At 43.7% G+C, this 15,644-nt stretch overlaps 1 protein-coding gene across 4 annotated transcripts in view; it reads left to right on the forward strand.

The window, feature by feature from the left end:
• GRIN2B (glutamate ionotropic receptor NMDA type subunit 2B) overlaps positions 1-15,644 on the forward strand; it is a 238,537-nt gene that overhangs the window by 12,829 nt on the left and 210,064 nt on the right. The window contains exons 1-2 of one of the 4 annotated variants that reach the window (XM_088532847.1): positions 13,829-13,936; positions 14,725-15,152. The gene's annotated coding sequence lies outside the window, so the exon portion shown is untranslated. Of the gene's footprint in view, positions 1-13,828; positions 13,937-14,244; positions 14,343-14,470; positions 14,505-14,724; positions 15,153-15,644 lie in introns of those variants that run through there. The other 3 variants (XM_088532846.1, XM_088532848.1, XM_088532849.1) reach the window with 3 other exon arrangements.

Consider the following 15,644-nt stretch of genomic DNA (forward strand, 5'->3'; position numbering starts at 1 on the left):
TCTAGGCAGTCTCAGGCTATGCTGAATACTCACTCTAATCACCTCGCTCCAAAATTGCCACCTCCTTTGAGCTCAGCTGACTGCAGGCATCAGGAGAAAGCCTTCATTCATCCTGGGTGTCTCACAGGAGTTTAATGTTCCCCCAATTTCTCAAGGTATTTGCTTTAAAACTACAGGGCAGTGAGGGCATGGATAGGAACCTCACGTCATGGCTGGAAGTGCTACTTTGTGTAGTGCAACAGCACCGTCAAGGAGACGGAAAACACGAGGTACATAGTGGGCATTTGTCTTGGGCTGATGTGGAGGAACTTTACTCTTGTTATCTAGAATAATTATGGAAAGAGCAGAGAGATGGGGCTAGGCTGAGGCCAGTGCTTGAGTTTCAGCCCCTGGCCTTGGTGAAGCAGTATGACAGACAGTACAGCAGCTGTTGGGATGTGAGAAGGCCAGTGACTGAACAGGGGATATCTGGAGGTAGAGGTGCATATCCAGGTGTCATAAAGCCTGCTTTGCAGAGGTGACTGTGGTATCTCAAGACGCTCTTATCTATATTTTGGATGTGTGCTTATATAGACCAGGCTTGTCAGTGTACAGTCCAGGGATGGTACAGCTCTGTGAATGATGCGGAGCAATGCCCTGCCTGTCAGCAATGTGTGACGCTGCCGTAGAGGATGGGGAGAAGGGCCAAGTGAGGTCTGCAGGGAAGGGGATTGTGTTTGCAATCTATGTGCATGTGATGATTAGTTGTGGGCATATTGGCTGATCAACAATTGCATGAGCCTTGGCCAGTGCTTTTGGCTGGTGGGAGGAGAGAAGAGAGATGAACTTGAGTAGCTACCAGTTATGGATGAACAGAATTGCTGCTAAGAGGCAAAATGGTAGCAGGTATGCTGGCTTTCAAGTTGATCTGTGATGGGTTGCTGCTGTCTGACGTGGCCGGTTGCTTAGAGGATTTGTGTTGCTTGGCAACCCCGTTTTCACTGTTCAGCAGGCAATATCTGCGGGGGGACACTTCAGAGGACACATAGCCACCGAGAGGGCTGGGAGAGGAGGATGTTCATAAAAGCCATGGTGACCCACATGGGTGTGCTTTGCACAGAGCTGTATGCAGGAGCAAGTCCTAGTCTGGTCATGGCTCATGTGCATAGTCCTTCATGGCTTTTGTGTGGGTAGGGAACTGGCGAGAATCCTGATGCTGTAAAAAGATATAGATAGAGCAGTTTAGGAAGCTGGGCATCCCATCTTGACACCTACCTAGGTTTTGAAGAGACATATGGCTCATAAGGGTGTGGGAACCCTAGAGCATGATGAGAAGTCATGGGCACTGCCATGTGGCCTTGTGGAGATATGCTGGTAAACACAGGGCCTGCATTCTGTCCTGCTGAGATGGGCTTTCTCAAAAATTCAAGTTCAAAAACCCTTCTGTATGATTCTGTATTTCTATAGGACTTGATGCAGCACAGTTAGGCAGAGGACAGATTGCCCATAATGTGTTGTGCAATCTCATTCCTTGAGGGTTTTCAAGACCTAATAAAGCTCTAAGCAACCTGATTTGGTCTCATCATTGTCCCTGCAAGGAGCAGAGCTGGACTAGGGACGTACTGAAGTCCTTTCCTACTTGAATTATCCTGTGATTCTTGTGACTTTTGAGGGAGGTAGTGAAGAGTGGCTACTGGGCCTCTCTCACTGCTCTGAAACATCCACACAGAGCCAGGCACTTCAGTCACTACTGTTCTCTATAAACAAAGTATAAGTTTCTAATCCTTATGGCTTTCAAGAGAAGTTTGAAAACAAAAATGTCACAGATGCAATGACAGTCATATATGTAATTAATAATGTAACCAGTTGTTCCTGTTTATCCCACTGAAGGAAGGCAGAGATTGTGTTCTTTTCGTTGCAGCACTTCAAGATACCAAGGAGTTCTGACCTCTGACTTTAAAAAAAAAAAAAGAAAAGAAAAGAAAAGAAAAGAAAAGAAAAGAAAAGAAAAGAAAAGAAAAGAAAAGAAAAGAAAAGAAAAGAAAAGAAAAGAAAAGAAAAGAAAAGAAAAGAAAGAACAGCTTGGTCCTTTCTGATGAAAACTCTGCAATTGGTCTTTTCGGTAGTAAGTCCAGGGGACATTTATCATCCATACATTTGCCACATGCTTATAATCACAGACCTTGAAGACTACCAGTATTATCTGAGATTGTGTGATTAGTTATTTCAATGCTATTCAGCATAGTTACAGCTCCTGGTAGATGCATAAAAGAATAACACAGATCCTGGTGACAGGTGGTAGTGATGGTAGGGGGCTATCACCTTCCTGGTATTGTTGCTCTGTAGCCCAAGAAGTTCACCAGTGTCATGGGTCTTGCCAGGATGTTTCCATTAAGGAAAAAAAGTCCTGTACAAATCAGTTATTTTGTGTGTGAACCTATTTATAGAGAGTGTACCTAAAGACTTGTTTCCTGGAGCATTGTACAAGCAGACATCAAACAGTTTCCTAGTTCACGATTTCCATTTCTGTCTTACCAGCTCTCATGTCTGAGGATATCTAATACTCCTCACCGTCAGGGTCATGTTCATGTGCACCAGTGTCTCAGAAAAACTGTCTTTTTGGAGCATCAAGTTGTGAAGTGATATCATCATGTGTAGCAAACGGACGGCTTTGGTCTAATGCCAAGCACTCTGTCTGAAATATAGCTATTTCAGACAGTGGTTCCTGCAGTCATATGTGTAGTCCTGCTGACTCTTTCTTTTGAGATGTAAGTGCTTGGAGCAAAGGCAGCTGAAACTAAACTTTCTTTGTGGCAGTTATGGTCCCTTACTATTTCCTTAGTATGAACTGGTTGCGAGGAAAAAGACTCGTTTTGCATTTCTGGGCACAAAGAATGAAGCAGACATTGGGAATCACTGGAAGAACACAGAAGAATTTGATTCATCAGCTATCTCAGCTGTCCCTGGCTGCCTTCACACAAACCTTGAGTAGTGACTTCATAGCCCCTCCTCTTGCACGCTCTTTCTTAGGAGTCCCGTATGCCAGGGCTACACTCTTTTCTTCTGGTGAGGCTCTGGACCAGGAACATGGCATTTTCTGAGCTTATTTCTATCTTCTACTGAGCAACCTGGTGCATCTGGAAACATAGAGTAATCTAGGTCTTGCCATAAGGTGCTGTCGATGACCTTTTTGGCAGCTGTTTAGATCTTTGTTCAGATCGGGGCTGGCTGGATTGTTGCTGAGCCCTGCCTCTCCTTTACTGAGCATCATTTCTAGAAGATGGAGACAATTCCAGAAGATGGAGAGGTGTTGTTCTACACCTCTAGGATGACCAACAGAGGCAGGCACAGAGGTTTTGTGTGCATGCAAAGAACTTCTTTTGGCATGCTGCGCTGTGAGCTTACACACATTTTGGACTGATGTGTGCAAGCTTCTAAGGCCTCAACTCCAAGGGTGAAGGGGACAGCTACCAGCTCTTATTGTTTGGTAGCATACCAGTTTGAGGTAGGAAATTTCATCAGCTGGATCAGCATAGGAATTTTACGCATTGCCAAGGTGCAAATATATATTCCTTCATGATGTCCTCCCTGTCACTTCATAACTTGTAGTGTCCTGGAGAGAGCACCCAAATGGGTTTTCTAACTGCTAAGCTGTGGCTCTGCATAATAGGAACCTGAGAAAAGGGCTTACCATATAAATAAAAATGGGCCCTATGTCATTATAGTGTAAGGACTGGTGGATTGTTGTGTAAGTTGCTTGACACACTTTATGGGCAATAACACAGGCAACACTGGATGTGTGTCTGATGCCTAAATTTGGAGAAGTTGTCTCTGTGACTTTGACTTGGTCATCTTTTTTTTCCTATGTATAGAAGCTTTTGTAGTATGCCACCACCAACCTGTATTGCAAATGAAACTGCTTAGCTTGATTCTAACATCCCTTACCAGGCATCTCTGGCCATTACAGATATTTCCTTAGACCTTCAGCTCTTGCTGGACTGCCATAATGTGCATGTACGTGTAATCGCATACTGAGATTTGGTGACATTTTTGCCTGTTTTGGTGAGTGTAAAACAATGCAGCCAAACATCATTCCATGAAGTCTGATCTACCTTTGATCAGCTCAACACAACTACTAGCACTGAGTAACTCCTGGGATGGTGTATGTGACCATGGCAACAAGAAATATCATAACATAATTCACAGTTATAACCGACAATAGGTGGCTTTCCCTGGCCGTGAGAATGCTTTCTCCAATCATTTTTTGTTATCTCTCCCCAGCTTACCTCTTCCTTTCTCTTCCCATAAGATGTCACCAGGGAACAATATAAATGAGATGCAGACCTCCTCTACTGATCCTGAAAATAAAAGTATATGAAAAAAGCAGCATCTAGTGATACTATTTTTTTGTTTGTTTGTTTTTTTGTGCTCCTTCATTAGGGCTCCTCCATTAGGTCCTCAAATACCCCTCATGCTATCTGGAAATGTCTCCGATGAAACAGTGTCATCCGCTGAGAGTGTGCATCAGGCTGACAAAGCTGTTGCCTGGAAAAGGCAAGAACCTACATGCCTATGGAAGTTCAGTCACATGAGAGGCACACACTGGAGCAAGAGACAAAATGTACGAGTCCATTAGATACCATGAAAACATATCATCATCCTAGATCCAGAGTAAGGACATGACCAGCAAGGACACAACAGCCTGCAGGCTTGACCTTTATCTATGTGAAAAAGCCTGATAGCAAAGCAAGTCCACAGAAATGGCTCCTGAGCAGCACAGGGGCTCTGAGCAGAGGTGTCTGGCTGCTCTTTTGCCACTGTTGTAGGAGGGGGGGTGCAAGATACAGCTCCCCAGAAGTTTTATAGCCTTGCTTCTAAAAGACACAACAAAGGACAAATGGCCTTGCCAGAACAGAAAAGCATAGATATAGAGGAATGGCATGAAAAGACCATAGAATATAATCATAGTTTAATGTCTTCTCAGGTAAATCTGTTTGCTAGGGCCAGAGGAAGCCCAGTTTTTCACTGAGAGCTGTTCTGAGCTGTCTTTCCAATAAATGTTTTTGTGCTTTAGTGCCTGGCCTTGTACTGGGAAAGTTGCCAAAGTGTGGCCAAAGCTCTAGGTGGACATTTTGTGAAGATGATGGGGGAAAGGAGAGAACAAGGTGTGCTTTTCTGAAATCTGGTAAGAGATCTTGAAGGTCTTTTCCAACCATAATGATTCTATGATTCTATGAGGAAAAGATATATCCTGCGCATGGTAAGAGATCATGCTTTCCGTTTTCTCACCATCAGGCTATATAAACACAACAAGCACTTGAGTCCTGGCATTAAGATGTGGGGGAGAGGAGAAACCTTCAGGCCTGCTGTAGGATGGAGGCTAGTCATGTGAAACCAGGCTTTGCCGTGTTTAATCCATAGTCACTCTAGAAGTGAAAGAGAACTCCTCTTCGAGTAAGGCCTAGTCTTGGTCCCAAGTTTACAGCTGCTGTATGGCAAAGAATGGTCAGAGTGTGAGACAGGTTGTGGATGATATATGCAATCAAGGCACTGAGACTTGGGCTTGAGTAACATCTACCATGAGAGTGAAAATGGGCTGCTGGGATTTAAAGCAGTTGGATTAAATGTCCTCCATTGCCTTTTGATAGCAGATTAAAAGAGGCAGCTGAAGTCTACCAGAGGTACTTTCCTTATTGCCTCTTAGATTGCCTCTTTCTTCTGCCTAAGTAAGGCGATGTCTAAGTAAAGCAGAGAAGAAGGTGACAGTTTTCTTTGGAATACAGAGCAATCTGACAGAAATCTTAATGTTTCTTGCAGCCAGAGGGCTGAACTATTGAGTCAGCTGGCTCACTTGGAAACAACTTAGGTAGAGGAAATCTATCTCCAGCTGCATAAAGTAATTTGCCAAAGGTAGGTATATTTTATTCAGGAAAGTGTGCTGGTGACAAGGTAGCACGGTCACATCCGTTGTTGGGGGTGGAAATTCTCTCTCCATTCTGTGAATGTTTAGGGTTAGTGCAAGCCTTTCAATGTTTTTGTAAAAAGAGATTTCAAAAATGGGCACAGAAGGAGGTCATTCCCTGTGTCTGCAAGGTGGGCAAGAGAGGGTTGGATACTGGTGGAGGGAGATACTCAAGGTTCATAAGAGGTTAAACGGGATAGATTTAATAAAGGACTCACACTAGAGAGACTGTGTGGCGAGTCTTGGGGACTGTGAGGAGGGGTCACCGGTGGGAGGCAACTGCAAGTCCAGGCTGGACAGCCAGGCTGGACTCATGAGCAGGACTCGATAGTTTGTGAGGGACCCTTAAATCTACTAGACCTACCTTGCTATCTCAGCTGTGCTAATGCATAGTAACTGTTGTCCGGGAAGCAGCTAGATGTTGCTCACAAAATGGAATATACCTACCTGGCCTTGGTGGGAATTTGGTCAATGTATAGTTTCACATGCTCAGCCCACTGCCACTCACTCTGTCACTGACTCCTGGCCAGATCTTCCAGGAGTGTTCTCAGTACACCCTCACATTGTTGGCTCTCAACTCACCATAGACAAAGTGGTTTTCCGAGTTACTTTCAAGCTCATTAACATCTCGCTGCTGTTTACCCCTGGGCAAGGAGCTATCTCAGGGGCTACAGAGGCATGCTGACATGTTTTTTCACTTAAAAATGTGTCTATAGAAAATGTTGGTTTTGAATTAGATAGTCCATACAACTGTACAATAAATACTGGCATGAACACCCTACCCAAACCCTGTGGAAACATTTCTAACTTATAAGCCTTTGGCTTACTGGTGAAATGATTCTTACTTACATTTTTAAGAATGCTTTCAGACCCGTATCTTTATGTCAGAAAAGTGATTTGCTTTTCTACAGTTAATGTCACACAGATATTTGTTCAGATTCTTTGTCAGTACAAATAATACTTTCCATCACTGGCATCTCCTCCCCACCAAGTTATTTGTAATAGCATCTGCTTCACCTAAAGAGGGAATAAGAGGAGCAGAGCGGCTCAGTGCTGTCACCAGCCTTGAACTTTTCTGAAAAAAAAAAAGCTGCGTCTGTTTGAAGGCCATGAGTGATAGCACTATTGCACCGGCAGATAGTTGGGCTGGCGACACTAACCAGTGCCTCTGCTTTGCCACTTTCTGTTTTAAAAGGATCCACTCCTCTGCCTATAGCATGAATAATCATGCTCTTTCAATAGAGTGTTGTGGGAGTCAACTCTAACTGCAACAAGCCAGGGCTGGGATGTGCAAAGCACAGCCATGTCCTCTATACCTGCTAGTCTCATTCTCCTGGGTCTGGCTCCTGCTAGTCCTATAATCTTTGTGGATACCTGCATAAACAGAGAATTTACTTTAGCATGTAGAGAGTGGGCAGCCATCATGGTCTGGCTACTCCCAGATGCATCTTTGGCATGGTAAAGTTGATATGTATGTGTGTATTAAATGGTATCAAAAGGACTGAAAGGACTTCCATGTGAGAGAAGGCATGGATGTGCATGGGATTTCTTCTTTGGTTCGCATACATCATTTTCCTTTGTTAAGGAGTGAAAGGAATCCCTAGATAAAAGGTGTGAATAAGATGTACTTGGGAGGAAAAAAAAGGAATGATGCTTCAGTGGCAATATTTCAGGGTATCTTGGGGCTTAAGCAAAAAACAAAAATGCTTTCTTTGGAAGAAAACCAAATATTTGTCTTCATTGGTACTACAGCTTTTGCCTTGGAGGTGACACATGTATATTTTTCAACATATGAAGGATTTATTTTTTACCCACAGCAACTTCATGTTCTGAGTGAGTTTATAATAGCACTGATTAAATGTTAGCATTTACTCTGAGTGAAATATAAACTTTGACGGTATCTGTATTCCTCTTTTCTCCATACACTTTCATTGATCTCAAGACTTTTTCACATGCCTCTTCCTTCTACAGACGGTTTTTCTCTCAGTGGCAACATAATGTTGAAAAGGCATTAAGAATTAGACAAGTGCAGGGGCTACATAAGTAAAGGTGAGATGTGCTGGGTAGCTAGAAGAAATCTGTAGAGTAGCAAGTGAAAACCTGGAAATGTCCCAACCTTTCCTGTAAATAACATTTGAATGTACTTGGGCTTTCTTGGTACTTAATTACCATGTAGGCCTTCTGTAGAAGAAAAAAATAAATGTGCTTATTTGTGGCAGCACTGCTATTACAGCATTTTGATCCCTATAACATACAGAGCAAAAAAGTAGTGTGTTATTAACTATCTTCTGTTGTCCACAACAAAGCAAGACAAAAGATGCAAAATGGAGAGTTTACATGACTCTAACAACCTATATGTATATAGGTATATAAAAGGTAAATATATATATTACACATATAATATGCACATACATTTTTTATATATAAAATATGTATATATATATTTTTGTAGTGGGCCATTTCTACATTAATAATGGCAGCTGAGAAGCTAAGTTGCTCGAATGCAATGAGCTAAGCCTTTGCCTTTATGTGGATATTGTATTAAAGACAAGACTTACTAGGTAGAGCCATAGCATCGGATCCCTCAGGGTGTGTGCAGTAGCTCTCAGTAGCATGAGCAGTAAACTAGATAATTGGTGTGTTGGTTCTCATCCAATAATAATTTATTTCCTGGGAGCAACTTCAAAGCTTAATCCTAGAATTAAATCCCCTATTTCTCCTTGGGATTTTAATTTAGTTTTGAATGCTCTGATGGATCCTCTGCTAGAACGTTGAAGATGGCTTTCAGATGTAAGGGTGATTTTCCTGGCTGCTGTGCACCCTATGAGGAGAATAGGTGAATGCAGTCAGTGTGTTGAAGAGTCTATCTTTTAGCTTTTCATCACGATAAGCTGGCAAAAGCTACACCTTATCTCTGACTGAAAGCACTTTCCCAGTTTCCTTTAAACCATGAAGGCAATCTGCCTAATCCATTTTGCAGCTCCTCCACTGAAGAGAAGAGAGGGTGTCATCACTTCAAGCTGGCAAGAACCAATAAGGTTTTCATCAAGCAGAAAGTTGATTTTAGAGAAAACAGATAATTTGTTTGTCTTGTTAGGGCTGGAAGAGCATGGAGATGACTGCCTGGAGGGCTACAGTTTCCCATTCATTGAAATATGTCAGGAAACTGTACCTTGTTAAGATTAACGAGGTGGGACAAAATCTCCAGCCACTGCAATGATCTTTGCACCCTAGAGGGGAAGGAGAAGGGCTTCTTTTTCAGAGCTGTGCAACGCAATTCTTTGGCCTTTTCTCCAAGCTTCTGAATGGCACTCCGAAAGGGATGTTATAACTGGCTAATGCTTGTGCAGTGCTTTGATGATACACAATACTGTGTCTGATGATAATTGCTAGTTATTATTAGATGCTGCCGCTTTTGACAGATAGGTTCTTCAGTCCGTATGTCTATAGGTATTTGAGCCATATATCATCTTAAAAAAGTGACAGTGTCAGTTTGAAATCTTGTCTTTGCTTTTGCAGTCTAAAAATAACTTATATCCATTTGAAAGAAAAAAAAATCCAGATTCTTATTTTAATATGTGTGCATTTCACATATAAATGACGGTCCAGGAAAAAAAATTCAAATGAATGTGGCATTCTATAGTCAAATGGAATAAAAACTCTATAAAGACATAAAAGGTCTATAAAGGGCCAGAGAAAGATATTTGTTCTTTAATCTACTTCACACTTTTTTTGATTCTGTGTGACATAAAACCAGTCCGTTAGTTGTTTAGGATTTCTGAGGATGGACTGACCATGGCAGAGACTGTAGGGGATGCAGCAATTATTGCGATGCAAAATGATGAAAGCTTGGCTAAATGTGCTAGCATGACAGCAGAAAGAACATATATATCACTTCAAAGCAAATGCAACAGTGCTTGCTATTCCCTTCTACAGGCCTGTGGGCAGGCGGTGTGTTCTCCAAGACAGGAAAGAAGGTGAAAAGTGTTCATGTGTCCAGGTGTCTTTGCAGGACACTAACCAGAACTTACCCGCATAGCTTCTGGTTCATTCGTCTTCTAGCACTTCTTGGTCCTGCAGCCAGGTCTAAAAGAAAGGATAAAAGATTTCACGCTAAAATCCAGTCCCAACCTCCTATTCTTTAGACAGGTAGTTGAAGCACTGTCAGGTTTGTATGCTAATTCTTCTTCTTTTTTTTTTTTTTTAGGGTTTCTTCCCCTTTTTCCTTAATCTCTAAAAGAACTCTTCCTTATGATCTGTAGGCAGAAGGCCATAGCATCTTCTCGTCTATGGGCCTACATGGCTATTATGGTGATCTACTAAAAGTGTCATAGACTCAGTGCCTGCACAGTGGGATATTCCACAGTGTCTCTTCTGCTTGGAGAGCAGGAAGGTCCAGGACACGGGTGTGGATATATATTGCTGCTTTGTGATCAGGATTGATCCAAGACTAGTTGGTGGACACAGGAGAGGGTGTAACATGCATGAAGAGGCAGAGATTCGCAGCATGCTAACATTTCGATAGGAAAGTGGCATACAGTCATTGCAACACTACAGGAGTAGAGACCATATATAATAGAATGGCTGGGTGGAGCGAGACACAGTGCTGTATAAAAGGAGTTGGAGACCCTGTGCACACATCCAAAAGAATGCTACTATGAAAAATCTTTTTATGATATGAATTTTGCAGAGCAATTGATCCATTTCACTGATTACAAGGAACTGCTCTTTTTGGACACAGCTTTTGTATTAATGCAACTGGATCTATGCTTGTGCAGATGTCCGATGAATTGTCAGTCTTTTGCCTTTGCTAAGGCCCTGTGTATCTAAGGAGGTACTGCACTGGATCTTGCCTCTGTTTTTATGAAGTCATGGGGATATCTAGTGAGCATTAAACACAGTGTACATCCTTCTTTGCCTATTAGTTCTGCAGGATGCTGTCCTACGGTGGCAGAATGGCTCTGCTGCTCCCAAAGGCACCTCTGGCACATCCAGCCCTATATGCTTTTAATGTAAGAACTTCCATTCATATTCTATCATACTAGGAAGCACAAGAATAATATGGCCCTTAATTTATAGTAAACACGGATGCATTTAAAATAAATCCCTCAATTTCTATTATGGATAACACTTAAGTGTTTTTGAATTGAAGAGATGTTTGAAAAAAAAAAATCCCATCAGAGATGCTATTTGTTTCATTTTATGCAGTCCATTCATCTTGGTTGATTGGAAAAAAATAAAAGTCAATCCCAGCCAGTCAGAGTAAACCCTGTCATAGTACTACTGTGCTGGAGATTTTGTAACATTTTTTTTATTATTTACAATAATTTTTTCATCTTAATATAAAAATAATTTCCATTCTGTACAGAATCTATAGGAGAAGATATTCTGAAGTAACTGGCAGGTCTGTGTGCACAATTTCAGGCTTGTCAAGAGCCTGATTTCTTTGGACAGGGGAAAATAGCCATCTTTCTTTGAAAAGGGTATAAAATCTCAAAGCCCTAATCACACTAGAGAGCTTGGCCCTTATTATTTAGAGAGAATTACTATATACGTATGTGTAATATAATTGGATAATATATACATATTGTACGTAGAGATCTATTATGTAGCAAGGCAACTAGCCTTATTCTTAAGTGTGAATGATACAAACGACTTCTATATGCCACCTAACCATGGAATTGAATAGTTTTAGAAACAAAAAGATTTGCTGTTGATGACCTCCATCTTAATATCACCAAGAATGGTAATCAAAAATATTGATGACTCGCTTTAAATAATTGCAACTCTTCTGATTCATAGTCCCCTTTTCAGAGATTGTTACTAAGATATTTCTTAGCCCTCCATTTTGTGTCTGAGATTTCCACTGATAAGCAATATATTGCATGAAAACCGTTCTCTCTCATTTCCATCGATCTCCTTCTTCACTTATTTTAAAAAGAATGCAGGAGGATCTGCAAAGTCCCAGTTTATTCCTTCTTGCCATACAGAAAGGGAAAAAAACATCTTTTGGCCAAATCCCATCTGCTATTCTTGTATCACTATTATCATCGAAAGGAATGGGAAAGTCATATGACTAATCTCTTCAGCTATTAGCAACTTCTGTATGTAAGTATCATTCTACATTTCTTCTCTCCAACTGTTCTGAGATAATTTCAGATTATTTCAGGCTTTGACTAAAATGTCTTCCTTTACTGAAATTAGAATGAAAAAGATCAAAGTCACTTTCTTTAAGCATGCCTAAAAATGTTGTGAGAATCATTTTAACAAAGCAAACCTTACCAACACCCTCAGAAAAAAAAATCCTTGCTGCCAAAATTAAAATCTTGGTGAATCCTTTTGGATGAGGAGCTCAGACACAGCAACAGCATAGGTGTTGCTAGTGATCACAGTGCAGCTACACAAAAGATACCCAGCATACATGGGCAGAGCAACACATTCATGCTGCAGATGGTTCATGGGTACGTGCATGTGGTGCTACAGCCATGTTGCTGTCCATTATCTCCTTTACAGACCAGCAAACCCTGCTTGAACCGTGTGAATTCCGAGGTATAAATTGGCAAGGCTGAAAGAAGCTCCAGAGTTGCCACCATGTTTTCATGTGGCTTTCTCCCTCGGAAACCTTGCCTATGCTCTGGAGTAGACCTTTGCCCCATCAATATTTTGTCCTGCAGAGCTGGAACTATTGGCCTGCACAGCTGCAACTATTGGCCTGCCAGCTCAGGGTCGCAGAGGGCTTGGCTGCTCGTGGCAGCACAGCTCTTTGGTGTGGGGTCCAGCGTTCCTTGTCCATCTTTTGAGGAGCAGTTTCCTACCCCTTCCCTCCCTGGCTAAGGGAATGCACTTAGCCAGGTGGCACCTACTGCTCTGTCCTGGGAAGGGCCTCTCTCTGAGAGTCTTGCTCTGCTCAGGCCACTCACAGGGAAATCCAGGCATGGGAAGGACAAGGAGGGGGCTGCAGCCACAAGACCCTTCTGTGGACAGCCCTGCAGGGTGAGGTTGAGAGCGCCCGGGGGCACCTGCACAGATGCCCCTCGAGGAATGCAGGCAGAGGGGCATGTGCAAACACACCTCGCTTTTGTTCAGGCTGATTTCACATCACGTATCTTCCAGGGAACTCAGAGGATAGCAATTAAAGATCCGGACTTAATTGTGGAGTATCCAATTTGGATATTAGTGTTATCTCTGCTCTCGCACCCTTCTTTTAGCTCAGATCCAACTGCGCTGCCTGTCTGCTGGCTAGGCGCCTCTTTCTTTTTATTATTATTATTACTATTTTATGATTATTGTTAATATTTTATTATTTTTCTTAAGCATTCCTTTTTATCGGTTGCTTGCAACAATGCGGCTCACCAGCGGCTGCTCCTTAGGGCCGCTTTCACTGGGATCAGGTTGGGGGGCCAGGTCCTGCTGAGCCCTGAGTACTCTTTTGGTGGGGGGCAGTGTGGGGCTCACCCCATTGTGCAGCTTGGGCCTGGCCCAGCCCTCAGGGACGAGCTCCCCCTCTGCCCCCACTGTGCATCGGAGGCAGAGAGTCGCCTCCCCCATGGCAAGGGGGTGGTTTTCATCCAGTTCTCTTCATGGTCTCTCATCCTCTTCCTTCTTGCCCCCTCCTCCCCATTTTCCGACCGCTAACTTGCAAAGCACCCCCCACCCTACCGCTAAAGGCTTATTCCTCCCCTCCAGCCTCCTCCCCACCATTTCTCCTCGTGCACATTACGTTATTATTATTAATCATTAACCTGCTTTATTAATTCACCTTTCTGTGTTTTCTCCACCTCTGGGAAGCCTTCTTGGGGATTTAATATTGCAGAGGATTTTAAAGAACATATTCCTAAGGTGATGCTCTGAACACTCCCCCTCTGCATCTCCTACCCTGGCAGTATCGCAGAAGACTGAAGAAGTTGAGCATGCCTGAGGTGGAGCAGCCTTGCAGGGAGAGAGGGGGGCAGTAGCTGCTCAGAGCAGCGCGAGTGCTGGGAGCAGCATTTGCTGGTATGTATGTGGGTCTGTATTTTATGACAGCTGTGAGAGGAGAGGGAGGGGAAAAACAATACCTGCGAGTCCATTAAATAAATGCCTGCATAGCTATAAACCCTGTCCATGTATGTTGAAGGTGGCGCTGGGGGGAACCTAAACCGACAGCCCACACCTAAAAAAAATTAATGAAAAAGGAAAAAGCCCCGGGGCTTGGGAGCCAATGGATGCGCTTAGCGGGGCCGCGGCTTTTGCGGCCCGCCCCCCCGGAGCCGCCACGCTGCAGGTGACACGAGCCCCCCCGGGCCGGCCCTCCCCTCCCCTCCCGCGCGCGAGCGGCGAGCGCGGCGCGCGCCCCACGCTGCCCGCGAGCCCGAGCGGAGCGCGGCGGCGGCGGCGGCGGCGGCGGCGGCACCGCAGAGGGGTGGGCACGGCCCTCGCCAGCCCCTTCGGGGGCCGGTCCCGGGGGTGGGCGAGCGGCGCTGCGCGCGCGGGGCGGGGGGCGCCGGGGCTCGCCTGCTGCCGCGCTGCACAGCGCGCCCGCGCTCCGTGCGCGCCGAGCCCGCGAATGGTGTAGCCAGCCCGTGTCTGAATTATTTATAGACCCGTGCCAGCTGCCTTTTTTTTTTTTTTTTCCTTTTTTTTTTTTTTCCTCCCTTCTTTTTCCTTGATTCCGCTCGTGTGCACTGTTGGGAAATGCGTTTTTCCTCTCTTTCTTCTCCATATATTAATGTCTTTGTCGGGGAGCGGGTTTTATCGCCTTCAGACCCCTCTAATACAAAATTGATGCTTATTTTTCCCTTCAGGAGGGGGACGCTTTGAGGATAATCATGCTTCACAGAAGAACAGCACCGACCTCCAGTTGCTTTAAACACAACCTTCTCTACTAGTGCTCCAGAGGAAAAAAAATTAAAAAAGGCGAAAGGAATGCATACTCTGGAACCTGCATTTGACGATCCTCACCACATGCACTGAATATCCTCTGAAGTGATTCTCTCCTGCTTTTGAATTTTCACTGCTTCAAGACGCAAGATTGCCACAAAGAATTTCCTTTTTCCTTTTTTTTTTTTACAGCCAAATAGGATTTTTTTTAAAAAAACTCATACCTCCACGTTTACCCCCCGACCCTTATTCTTCTTAAGTGGATATGCAAGCAAGAAGAGGAGACTGGACATTCCCAACATGCTCTCTCCCTTGATCTGTCCGTCCAGAGGTTCTGCTTCTACAAACAAAGGTAGGGAAATTCCTGTTTCTGTGTTTTTTGTTGGCAGATCATTTTTCATACACAGGTTTGCTCAGGGAAGACTACTCATTGTAGAACAAAAGATTTGGGGATGCTGCTTTCAGTAGCAGATCTAGAGGGGAAAAAAAAAAAAGAAAAAGGAAACATTCACCAGACATGTTGATTCCCTCGGCTTGTCATATAGCACATGAGAATAAGGCAAGAAAGATGCTTTGAGATGCATATATACATATTGTGTCCGTGAGTCAGGGGAAAGTCCCATGTGATTTTTTTTTTTTGGGGGGGGGAGGTGGAGTGAGGGGAAACACGGAATGAAGAGAAAGGCTTTGGGAAAATGAAGCTAATTCCCATCCATCCATCCATCCATCCGTCCGTTAGTCTTGCAAATCTCTCGTCGCTGGTCCGGCGGCTCCTTGTCACGCTTTGATGCGAAAATAGCTCTCGTTAGGGAATAGCGGCGCAGAGAAGGCTGCTTGCAGACCG

The sequence above is a fragment of the Tinamus guttatus genome, unplaced genomic scaffold, assembly GCF_059628265.1.
Source record: "Tinamus guttatus ecotype Peru unplaced genomic scaffold, ASM5962826v1 Tinamus_guttatus_pri_ptg000472l, whole genome shotgun sequence".
Taxonomy (NCBI): Eukaryota; Metazoa; Chordata; class Aves; order Tinamiformes; family Tinamidae; genus Tinamus; species Tinamus guttatus.